Here is a 13,581-nt window from a genome sequence, read left to right as displayed (position 1 = left end):
TTTTTATTTCTATCTTTACAGGTTCAACCAAAGCTGTCTTTTAGTCTTTGATTGTCTTTTCCCCTAATCCTGATATAAAATATATATTTATAAACAAAGTTATTAAATTTTTAATGGAAATTGTTTTTGTTAAAAAGTGTTTTTTATGTTAAGTGTTTACCAGAAGCTGGGAATGGGTGTCAGGGGATGGATCACTTGATGATTGCCTGTTCTGTTCATTCCCTCAGAAACACCTGGCATTGGCCACTGTTGGAGGACAGGATGCTGGGCTAGATGGACCTTTGGTCTGACCGAGTCTGGCTGTTTTTATGTTCTTATTTTTATTGAAAATTGGGAAATAAACATTTTCATACAATTTCCAGATTTTCAGAGAAAAAACAAGAAATGAAAAAAAAAAATCTTCTTTCATTTACTTATTCCTTGGGTGTGTGTGTTTTTCTTACCTCCTTTCTCCTTCTCTTATGCCTTTTTCCTTGGAGAAAGAGAAAAAACTAAAAAAAGAGAAAAAGTGGAGAGAAGTAAGAAAAAGAGGAATACTGGAAAAAAAACTAATAATTTTAGATAAAAATATCATTAATATTTATTTAAAAAATAACTTTTTTCCAAAACCTTGGCAATAAAACAGTTTTGAAACTGTTTGATAATCTTGTGATTATTTTTCTTTTCCAATCAACTCAAAATGTATAACTTGAAGTCGTTAAAATGCAGCCCCACTGTGAAATCTAATTAACTAACCAAAAAATTCTTCTTACACCACAGATCTGTAATCCAGGGATATCAGAGTTGAATTGTCAGGACCACATTTTGAATTTTTACCCCTACTATCTCCATGGAGCCAACAGAGCTCTGGGATGGTGGCTGGGTGCTTTTTCCTGCTGAAATATCAAGAGAATTATTAACTTATTTCCAGCCTATGACACCTGTGACAAACCATTGACTCATCAGGGACGCCCATGGCTGGGAATGGGACACTGGGGTCACTGAGGGCAGGATGTTACAGGGAGTGGGATTCACCGGGGTTACCAAAGGTAGGACGTCAAGGGGATGAGGTTGCACAAGTGTTATTGAGGTCCTGGGTTTTTAATGTACCATTATCTACAATTCCCATGAAGCACCATGTCCCACAGGGTCACAGCACCGAGCCAGGCCTGTTAATTAATTTATCCTCACATCTCCACGGTGAGGTAGGGATGATCTGTCCCCCTAATTTACAGAGGGGAGACTGAGGCACAGAGGGCCTTATTGTCAAAGATATTTAGAACCCTAAAGGCACCTAACCTATTTAGGCACTTTTGTAAATCCCAAGAGGCATGTATATACCTTTAGAAATCTGGCCAAGGTAGACCCGCCGACAGCAATTCCGGGCCCCAGGGCAGAATAGTCAATGGGACTCCATGCCTTCACAAGCCACACCCACGCAGGCATGCTCCACCTGACAATTGGGCCTGTGCTGGCTGGTACCCAGCGAGCTGCCAGCTGTGCTGCTGGGAGCTCTTCTCCAGCATGGCCAGGGCTTCCACATGCCCACCCAGCAGGGTTGCCAACTGTCTAATCATGCAAACACAAAGACCCTTGCCCCACCCCTTTCCTGAGACCTCCCCCTCACTCTATCCCCCCTCCTTCCATCGCTCGCTCTCCCCTACCCTCACTCACTTTCACCAGGCTGGGGCAGAGGGTTGGTGTGTGAGGTGCAGGCTCTGGGAGGGAGTTTGGGTGTGGGAGGGGGTGAGGGGTGCAGGATCTGGGATGGAGTTTGGGTGCAGGAGGGGCTGAGGGGTGCAGGATCTGGGATGGAGTTTGGGTGCATGAAGGGGTGTAAGTTCTGGGAGGGAGTTTGTGTGCAGGAGGGGGTGAGGGGTGCAGGCTCTGGGAGCAGGGCCGGCCCACAACATTTTGGCACCTGAGGCAGGGAGCTCAAATGACGCCCCAATGCCCCCTCGCTTGGACCAAAACTTTGAAAGGTCTCAATTCTGCCTTCTTCCTCTTCTACTCCTTTCATGGTACTGCTCTGCTACCTACCCCAATAAAGGAGAACTAACAACTTAAAATGCCTTGTTCAAAAATTTTAAGTAACACTTAACTTTTAAACGCCTGAACTTTTCTTGTCTGCATAGTAAACACTGGCATTTTTATCTGTTTGAATAATCAAAGTGGTGCTTTCCGTGCCTTCTTGGTTGCAAAGATTTGAACTGCTTCCTGCTGAAGGTCCACAGTCTGGGCCAGCTCATGCTCTATTGAGATGGTTGCAAGGCCGACCAGCCTCTCCTGTGTCATTGTGGAGCGCAGATGTGTTTTTATTAACTTCAGCTTGGAGAAGCTGCGTTCTCCACTGGCAACTGTTACAGGCAGTGTTAGAAGTATGCACAGAGCAACAAAAGCATTTGGAAAGAGGATGGTCATCTTATTTGTGCACGCATATTCCAGAACAGCCTTTGGAATTGATCCTGCTGAAATGTATCTTGAAAGGGTTTTCAGTTCATCACCTAAATCACTCGCATCAATATCGTGCATGTCATCATGTGTCAACACTGTCTCTAGTGCCCTGCATTGCTGGTGTAGGTCTTCTTCAGGTATAGTGAGGAGTTTTGGAATATCATACAACATCCCAAATATACTGATGTGTTCCTTGAGCTGCATGAAACGTTCTTCACCTAACTATATTGCACAATCTAGCACCTGGTTAAAGAATTCAACTCTGAATTGTTGTTTAGGGTCTCTTATGGGATTATCCCGTGCCTCGTAATCAAAATGTCTTCTTCTTCGGTGAATCTTCTATTCTTGAATGGGTGGGAAAATAGCTTCAGTGTGAAGTTCCTCTGCCAACTTCTGTGCACTCTTCAGAAGGTTTTGAAATCCCTCATCTGGCTGGTAAGACTGTAGTTATGACTTTGCTTTGTCCAGTTGTTCCATTGCTCCAGATATATCAAGGTCAACACCTTGGAGTCTCTTGCTTACAATATTTATTTCAAACAGTATGTCATGCGACAACACTAAGCCACACAGACATTTGAAGTTATATATGTTTCTGGTGATTCCATTTCCCTCTGCCACTGTTCTCCCACAAATAGTACCTGTCATAGCATTATCCTCCAAAATGGCAATATGGCATCATCTATCTTCCCAATTTGGTGTTTGATAGGCTTTATTGCCTCCACTCGACTTTCCCATAATGTGGCATTCAGTGGTTTCAGTGTCAGAGAGGATGTTCCCAGATGTTGCTTCAAAATTTGCCATTGATGAGTTGATGCAGAGAAAAATACATAGATGTTTTGAATTATATTAAAAAATTCAGCAGCCTCACTAGAAGCTGATGCTGCATCACTGACCACCAAGTTCAGTGAATGAGAACTGCATGGGACAAAAAAAGCATGAGGATTTAACTCTCGGATCCGTGTCTGCACACCTCTGTTGTTTCCTCCCATGTTTGTACCATTATCGTAGCCCTGACCTCTCATGTCAACTATCGCAATTCCCGTATCTTCCAGCTTTTTAAGAAGCACATTTGTCATACCAGATCCTGTTACTACATCATCAGTGTTATCAATTGACATCATCAATGTCAATAAATTCTAGAAAATGGTCTCTGACGGTCACCATTTCAGGGACATTTTCACTAGGTTCTACTGTTGTTACAGAACGCACCATTAAAGTCATTTGTTCCGTATGGCTGATGTCAGGTGTGCAGTCCAGAATAACAGAGTAATATCTTGCTGACTTCAGATCTGCCACAATCTTCTGTTTGACTTTTGTTGCCAAACAGTAACAGTATGATCTCATTTTGAATTGTTTTTCCAAGGTAGTGGTGTGTACATTTCTTGGGTGGTGACTCTTCTTAGATGCTCCTGGAGTACAGCATCAAACTCAGCCATCAGCGCTACAATTTTAAGGAAGTTTCCATTGTTTGGCACATACAGCTGATCTGAAGTGCCAAGCAGTGCTAGATTTTGGGTAGCAAGCATTCTCACGATGGCAATGAGCCTTTTCAGAACATTTTGCCAGTAAAGAGACTGATGCAATCTTCTCTTTATGCTGATCACCTATGGTGGCCTTTAACCTTAGTCTCATCTCAAGATCTTTCCACCTATGGTGACCTCCCAGAAAACACCATCCTAGCCACCATGGATGTAGAGGCTCTCTACACAAACATCCCACACACAGATAAATAAATTATAAATTAAATAATAATTAAATTAATGGAGATATCCCATCTCCTAGAACTGGAAGGGACCTTGAAAGGTCATCGAGTCCAGCCCCCTGCCTTCACTAGCAGGACCAAGTAGTGATTTTGCCCCAGATCCCTAAGTGGCCCCCTCAAGGATTGAACTCACAACCCTGGGTTTAGCAGGCCAATGCTCAAACCACTGAGCTATGTCAGGAACAGTATCCCTGATGATGACACAGCACAACTTGTTGCTGAGCTCTGTGACTTTATCCTCATGAACAATTATTTCAAATTTGGTGACAATATATACCTCCAGACCAGTGGCTCCGCTATAGGCACCCGCATGGCCCTACAATATGCCAACATTTTTATGGCTGACCTGGAACAACGCTTCTTCAGCTCTCGTCCACTCACGCCCCTTCTCTACCTACGCTACATTGATGACATCTTTATCATCTGGACCCATGGGAAGGAGACCCTGGAAGAATTCCACCATGATATCAACAGCTTCCACCCCACCATCAACCTCAGCCTGGACCAATCTACAGGGGAGGTCCACTTCCTAGACACCACAGTACAAATAAGCAATGGCCACGTTAACACCACCCTATACCAAAAACCCACCGACCGCTTCGCCTACCTTCATGCCTCCAGCTTCCACCCCGGACACACCACACGATCCATCATCTACAGCCAAGCGCTGAGGTACAACCGCATCTGCTCCAACCCCTCAGACAGGGACCAACACCTACAAGATCTTCACCAAGCATTCTCAAAACTACGATACCCACACAAGGAAATAAACAAACAAATCAACAGAGCCAGACGTGTACCCAGAAGCCTCCTGCTACAAGACAGGCCCAAAAAATAAACAAACAGAACTCCACTGGCCAACACCTACAGTCCTCAGCTTAAACCTCTCCAACGCATCATCAGTGATCTACAACGAATCCTGGACAATGATCCCTCACTTTCACAGACCTTGCGAGGCAGGCCAGTCCTCGCCCACAGACAACCTGCCAACCTTAAGCATATTCTCACCAGCAACCACGCACCGTACCATAACAACTCTAACTCAGGAACCAGTCCATGCAACAAACCTCGATGCCAACTCTGTCCACATATCTACACCAGCAACACCATCACAGGACCTAACCAGATCAGCTACAACATCACCGGCTCATTCACCTGCACGTCCACCAATGTTATATATGCCATCATGTGCCAGCAATGCCCCTCTGCTATGTACATTGGCTAAACTGGACAGTCACTACGCAAGAGGATAAATGGACACAAGTCAGATATCCGGAATGGCAATATACAAAAACCTGTAAGAGAACACTTCAACCTCCCTGGCCATACATAGCAGATGTAAAGGTAGCCATCTTACAGCAAAAAAACTTCAGGACCAGACTCCAAAGAGAAACTGCTGAGCTTCAGTTCATTTGCAAATTTGACACCATCAGATCAGGATTAAACAAAGACTGTGAATGGCTATCCAACTACAGAAGCAGTTTCTCCTCCCTTGGTGTTCACACTTCAACTGCTAGCAGAGCACCTCACCCTCCCTGATTGAACTAACCTCGTTATCTCCATACTGATTTATACCTGCCTCTGGAAATTTCCATTACTTGCATCTGAAGAAGTGAGATTCTTACCCACAAAAGCTTATGCTCCCAATACTTCTGTTAGTTTTAAAGGTGCCACAGGACCCTCTGTTGCTTTCCACCTATGGAATGCTCTCTGGTGATTTGCTGCTTTCTCATGGCATGCTAGATTTCTAGCCAGATTTTCCCAGTCCTTTGTTCCTGTAGAACCCAATGTGGCTGGAACATTAGACTGGAAGAGTTTGCAACAAAAACAGTATGCAGCATTCTGGGTTTTGAGTACATAAGCCATGGCCTCTCCACTTTGTCACCATTGGGGATTTCACACCAGTAATGTGTTGGATGGAAACTTCTATTTTCATTGTCTTTGGGAACATGAAGTTTTTCACTTGCTGTGGCCCATACAGTACAAGGAAGTCCCTCAGGCTACTGCTCAAGTGGGTCCACAGTCCTGGATCATCTAGACTTAAGGAACTAAACTCAGAAGCAGCTGTTTCTTGCACCTCCACCACACTCGTCTCTGATCTACACTTTTCTTCAGGAATGTGCATGGTTACTTCCATTTGAGATGGAAATATGGATGCTGCAGTAGCTGACAGGTCACCTGCACTCTGACTATCTAGAAGATCAGGCATCTCCTCACCACTCACATCCTCACTGGGGACAGAAGGCTGACTGTGAACATTTGTGTCTGTGTATCTCAGGAGAGCTCCTTCCTGCTTAGATAGAAAAGCTTCCTTTGCTTTCTTTCTTTTTCTGAATGCTGCCCCAGAGGGGTGTTTTCTTCTTTCACTCATGACTGCTGTTCTGTGCCAGCTATAGTGGCTCTCAACACTCAGTTGAAGGGGACAAATAAGCAAGCTGGTAGCAGGGCCTGAGTGAGGGAAGATATCAGTGTCTTAAGGGCCTAACTGGCTCCTACTACTTCAGTTGACTGCCTGTTCTCCTCAAGTGGGTTCAGGGAAGCAGCAGGAAACAGGAAGCTCTCTGAGAAGCTGGGGTTAATCAGTCCAGGCTCCTGGGGGTGCTAGAGAGGTACATAAGAGGCTCCTCCTCCTCTCACTCCCTGCATCTCCTGCTGCTTTCTGTTATTCCCTCTCACCTTTTTTCCTGCCTGCCTGTTATGTCTCTTGTGCCCTCCTTCCTCCAACACAGCACTCCAGCATCTCTGTGCATCTAGAACAGAGAGAATACATATGCACCAGCAGCAGACACAATTTTCTGCACTCTGTGTCCTAGTGGCGGCACTCCCCCCCCCCCATAGTCTGGCACCTCACGGGGCCGCCTCAGTTCACTTCATGGTAAGGCCAGCTCTGGATGCAATCTGTTTATGCAGTACTAAAAATCCAGGCTAACTCCACTGAAATCTGTGGAGTTACTATAGGGTTACAGCAGCATGAATTAGATCACAACATATCTATCTATCTATCTAATGTCAGAGATTTATACTGCCACAATCACTGTGCTGAGTGCCTTTCACATAAAATTCAGTAACCATAGCTGAATCCATTGCAGACTTCATGGAGTCTCTGCCTCTTCTTTTATTATGGGGTAAAACAATCTGCTTGGAGTGTGAGAGTTTTGTTTGTGTGTGTGGAAGAATGGGATATGGTGATATCAAACTTTCAAATTTCCATTGTACTTGATGTGCAAAGTCTGTTCTTGGTCAAGGGAAGCCTATTGGGTAGGTTTCCAAACAGCTGCCCTGCCCAGGAAAGGTTAGATTCAGATCAATGTGTGTCATTTTTGTTACATTGCTTAATAAAGTCAGTTTGACCCTGGATAATGGGGCCAAATGTTGATCTCATTAAAGTTGTTGGTACAAAGGTTGGAGAGTTGCTATGTAATATTTTCTCTTACGTTATGCTTTTTTCCTGCTATGGTATGTTAATCGTAGAGTGCTTGGCGAAGGCTGTCTGGTCACTCAAGTCACTGCAGGTCACAGCTCCTGAGGGAAGAACATCAGATACCCAACACAATTGGAGCAGCTGAGAAATCAAAGGTGGCACACAGCATGAAGTAGCCTGGGGACCCATTTAAGAGTGGGATAGCCTTGGAACCATAGGGTCTGAAAGGACTGCAAGGGTCATTTAATCTAACCCTTGCAAAATGCAGGATTTGTTGTGTCTAAACCATCTGTCAAGGCTGATTCCCCACTCTGGCACTTTGAGTGCAGAACGTGGGGGCCTGCAAGGATTCTAAAAATTAATACTGGCCACTCCAGACTTGTATTAAACTCCCAAGGTTACAGCTTTTCTCTGACCTTCTATGCCAAATATCATAGAATCATAGAATCATAGAATATCAGGGTTGGAAGGGACCTCAGGAGGTCATCTAGTCCAACCCCTTGCTCAAAGCAGGACCAATTCCCAACTAAATCATCCCTGCCAGGGCTTTGTCAAGCCAGGCCTTAAAAACCTCCAAGGAAGGAGATTCCACCACCTCCCTAGATAAAGCATTCCAGTGCTTCACCACTCTCCTAGTGAAATAGTGTTTCCTAATATCCAACCTAGACCTCCCACACTGCAACTTGAGACCATTACTCCTTGTTCTGTCATCTGCCACCACTGAGAATAGCCGAGCTCCATCCTCTTTGGAACCCCCCCCTCAGGTAGTTGAAAGCAGCTATCAAATCCCCCCCCCCCATTCTTCTCTTCTGGAGACTAAACAATCTCAGTTCCCTCAGCCTCTCCTCATAAGTCATGTGCTCCAGACCCCTAATCATTTTTGTTGCCCTCCGCTGGACTCTTTCCAATTTTTCCACATCCTTCTTGTAGTGTGGGACCCAAAACTGGACACAGTACTCCAGATGAGGCCTCACCAATGTCGCATAAAGGAGAACGATCACTTCCCTCGATCTGCTGGCAATGCCCCTACTTATACAGCCCAAAATGCCATTAGCCTTCTTGGCAACAAGAGCACACTGTTGACTCATATCCAGCTTCTCGTCCACTGTGACCCCTAGGTCCTTTTCTGCAGAACTGCTACCTAGTCATTTGGTCCCTAGTCTGTAGCAGTGCATAGGATTCTTCCGTCCTAAGTGCAGGACTCTGCACTTGTCCTTGTTGAACCTCATCAGGTTTCTTTTGGCCCAATCCTCTAATTTTTCTAGGTCCCTCTGTAGCTGATCCCTACCCTCCAGCGTATCTACCACGCCTTCCAGTTTAGTGTCATCTGCAAACTTGCTGAGAGTGCAGTCCACACCATCCTCCAGATCATTAATAAAGATATTAAACAAAACCGGCCCCAGGACTGACCCTTGGGGCACTCCGCTTGAAACCGGCTGCCAACTAGACATGGAGCCATTGATCACTACCCGTTGAGCCCGACGATCTAGAAGGCTTTCTATCCACTTTACAGTCCATTCATCCAGCCCATACTTCTTTAACTTGGCGGCAAGAATACTGTGGGAGACCATATCAAAAGCTTTGCTAAAGTCAAGAAATAACACATCCACTGCTTTCCCCTCATCCACAGAGCCAGTTATCTCCTCATAGAAGGCCACTGGGGGCTATGGGAAGTGACGCGGGCCGAGGGATGTGCTGGCCGCCACTTCCCGCCACCCCAATTGGCATAGAGTGGCGAACCGCGGCCAGTGGGAGCTGCGATCGGCTGAACCTGCGGACCCGGCAGGTAAACAAACTGGCCTGGCCCACCAGCGTGCTTACCCTGGTGAGACGCGTGCCAAAGGTTGCTGATCCCTGTTCTATGGGTAGATGCTGCCACCCCCCAAGGGCAAAATCCCTTTGAGAATCCAGGAAGACTCACTTGGGAATTCCTTCCTGTGGGGTACCCTCAAGCCCTTTCACCCCCCCAGGGAAGAGCTGAGAAAGAAAAAACAAAAGAAATCAGCTGTTGCCACCAGTTAATTAAATAAACCCTGTGCACAAACATCTTAAGACACAGAACTCCAATCCTGTTCTTAAAAAAGGTAAATTTTATTAAAAGAGAAAGAAAGAAAATACATCTGAAAACTCAGGATATTACTAGATTTAAAAAAAAAGCAATTACAAGAAGAATCCCATTCACTGTTACAGACTAGGGACCGAATGGCTAGGAAGCAGTTCTGCAGAAAAGGACCTAGGGGTTACGGTGGACGAGAAGCTGGATATGAGTCAACAGTGTGCCCTTGTTGCCAAGAAGCTGTAAATTGTTCCACTTCACTGCAGTTCTGTAACCATATGGGAACCAATCCTGTCTGTGTTCTGTGCACATCCAAAATTCCTGCTGAATGACCCGCGCTGGGAGTGAGTTACCAGTGACCCAGGACTGCGGTGGAAGGAGGATGCAGTGCGGGGGGGAGAGCCCAGGGCTGGGGAGGGGGGGCAGCCAAAAAATTTTTTGCTTGGGGCAGCAAAAAACCTAGAGCCGACCCTGGGTGGAATCTCCTTCCTTAGAGGTTTTTAAGGTCAGGCTTGACAAAGCCCTGGCTGGGATGATTTAGTTGGGAATTGGTCCTGCTTTGAGCAGGGGGTTGGACTAGATGACCTCCTGGGATTTGATAGCAGCCTTCAAATACCTGAAGGGGGGTTCCAAAGAGGATGGAGCTCGGCTGTTCTCAGTGGTGGCAGATGATAGAACTAGGAGCAATGGTCTCAAGTTGCAGTGGGGGAGGTCTAGGTTGGATATTAGGAAACACTATTTCCCTAGGAGGGTGGTGAAGCACTGGAATTGGTTACCTAGGGAGGTGGTGGAATCTCCATCCTTAGAGGTTTTTAAGGCCCATCTTGACAAAGCCCTGGCTGGGATGATTTAGTTGATGTTGGTCCTGCTTTGAACAGGGAATTGGACTAGATAACCTCCTGAGGTCTCTTCCTACTCTAATCTTTTATGAATCTATGATTCTAAGTGCCCCCTCAGATTTTGGCGAGTGCTGAGCTGCCCTTGCAGGGTTTGCTCTGCTTGTCTATTGGTGAGAGATGAGGACTCTGTCCTTCTCCTGCTGAGCCTCCCCCCAGCAGCTGGACCCGGGTAGGGAGCGGAGGGAACAGGACAGAGCAGCTTCTCAGAAGGTGGCTGCTCCCCTGTGCAATGTGGTGGCTGCCTGAGTGAGAGCTCAGCTGGGGATGCAGCAGTTGCCTGCCCCCTCCTTTCCCTACCTGGCTGCCAGGGAGTTAGGCCAAGCAAGCCGGAAATGTGTTGAGGCGGGTGAGGAGGGACAGCAGGAGATAGATAGAGCTCCCCCACACACAGGTAACTCTGGTGGGGAGAGCGTGGTGACCCCGGGCTGGGCACAGGGCAGGGGGTCACTGAGGAAGGCGCCGGGAGCAGGTTCCCTCTGCTCAGTCCGAGTTAGGGGCCTTGCCCGTGCCCCTCCCCCTGCTAAGATGTCCATGAGGGTGTGGGAACCCTGGCAAGACCCTGGTGCTGTGAGTCTCCCCAGGCTGGGGCCGGCCCCGACACAGCCCAGAGCCATGTGCTCCCTGCTCCTGTGGTCCCAGCCGCACAGGAGCTCGCAGGGTTGGCTGCCCTGACCCAGAGAGGTGGGGCTAGAAGGTTCCTCCTGGAGGTGAACCATGGGGCAGTCAGATGCTCCCCTCCGCTTTATATTGTGCCCCTAAGAAAGGGGCAGACATGAGGTGGAGATCTGAGGGGTGCACTCAGACAGACAAGAGAAGCAGTCAAAATGGCTGGTAGCCCTGTAACAACCATAACAATTGGGGTTTAGCCAATCACTGCAAAGGGACCTGGATTCTGTCATCCACCCAATGATCTGACTGTGTCTAAAAGTGCCTTGGATTGCAGAATGGTACCATTTGTGGTTATTTTGGTTATCCTCCATCTCTCCTATGGAAGCTGTTCCACTGTGGAGAAGGCGAGAATGATTCTATAGCCAGTGGTTAGCGTGCTCACGCAGGATGTGGGAAACATCAGTCCACTTGCTTCAATGAATCATTAATTAATTACACACAGTCATATGGCTTCAACAGGATAGATTGAGAGAGACCCACACAAAAGTATCCCACAGCCCAGTGTACAAGAGACTCATCTGAGAAATGGCACAGACCTGTTTAGATACCTTCTCCCCAACAGAAAGCAGGGAAAATTGAACGTGGGTCTCCCACATGAGTACTTAACCACAGGACTAAAATTTACCAAAAAATGGCATAGGTGCCTAACTTCAAGAGAAAGTTTGCAAGTTCCAAATCCTTCTGGGAGCTTTGAAGCACTCAGCCTAGATAGATAGCATCAGGATGTATAAAAGCTCATATTCCCACCCATCTGTTTGCACATATAAATTTTCTCTCTTTTATCTTGCATCTAGTTCTAGTCAGAAATTGTCCTGGAATTTTTTTTTCCTCCTAGAAAAAAGAAAAACTAAAAATCTTAAAATATTTTTTGTTTAGGAAACCAGAACCCACCCTCCGTCCCCCATTTTCCTCCCTGAAAATTGTTAATTTTCACGGTTTTGGTTTTACAATGTGATTTTTTTTTTTTTTTTTGAGAAAAGCAGACAGTGCAAAAACTTCATTTTTTCAAAAGTAGGGCTGTCAACTAATCACAGTTAACAGGCAATTAACACAAAAAAATTAACTAGATTTTAAAAAATATTCACAATTAAACACAGTTTTAATCACACTGTTAAATAATAAATAATACCAATTTAAATATATTATAAATATTTTGGATGTTTTTCTACATTTTCAAACATATTGATTTCAATTACAACACAGAATACAAAGTGTCAGTGCTCACTTCATATTATTATTTTTATTACAAATATTTGCACTGTAAAAAAATATACAAAAAAGAAATAATATTTTTCAATTTACCTTCTGCAAGTGCTGTAGTTCAATCTCTTTGTCATGAAAGTACAACTTACAAATGTAGAATATTTTTAACATAACTGCCCTCAAAAACAAAACAATGTGAAACTCAATCCTACTTCTTGTTCAGCCAATTGCTAAGACAAACATGTTTGTATACATTTGTGGGAGATAATGCTGCCTGCTTCTTATTTACAATGTCACCTGAAAGTGAGAACAGGCATTCGCATGGCAGTTTTGTAACCGGTGTTGCAAGGTATTTACATGTCAGATATGCTAAACATTCATATGCCCCTTCGTACTTCAACTTGTAGGCTCTAAAGTTTTACATAGTTTTGTTTATGAGTGCAGTTATGTTAAAAATAATAATTCTACATTTGTAAGTTGCACTTGCATGATAAAGAGATTGTGCTTCAGTACTTATATGAGGTGAATTGAAAAATACTATGCAATATAATATTTTTTATTTTGATTTACACCAGCTAAGGTTCTGGTCCATAACATAGTCTCAAATTCATATTTTATGCCGCCAATTAATACTAAAGAGAAGGCAAAAGTTCTTAAGCAGTCTGCAGGTTCCTACCTCTTTGACCCATGGGAATCAGTACAAGAGAATAAGGGCTTGTCTACACCTAAAATGCTGCTGCGGTTGCACCTCTGTAGAGCTTCAGTGAAGACGCTACCTATGCCGATAGGAGGGGTTCTCCCGTTGGCATGGGTAATCCACATCCCTGAGATGCCATAGCTAAGTTGATAGGAGAATTCTCCTGTCCATCTAGTGTTGTCTACACCAGGGGTTAGGTGGGTTTAAATGTGTCCCAGAGAGATGTGGATTTTTCACACCCCTGAGCGATGTAGTTATTCCAACAGAATTTGCTGGTGTAGACAAATCCTAACTTTTAATGGTTACCGACCAATTCGTTCCCACTGGGGACAGAACTTCGGAGGAATTCAGTGTGCGCAGATTTTCTGTATTAGGATGAATGGCCCAGAATCAATCTTTCTTTCTTTCTTTCTTTCTTTCTTTCTTTCTTTCTTTCTTTCT

This window comes from Terrapene carolina, unplaced genomic scaffold (genome assembly GCF_002925995.2).
Source record: "Terrapene carolina triunguis isolate 2854851 unplaced genomic scaffold, T_m_triunguis-2.0 Scaffold119, whole genome shotgun sequence".
Classification (NCBI taxonomy): domain Eukaryota; kingdom Metazoa; phylum Chordata; order Testudines; family Emydidae; genus Terrapene; species Terrapene triunguis.
Note: the sequence above shows the minus strand (reverse complement) of the source record.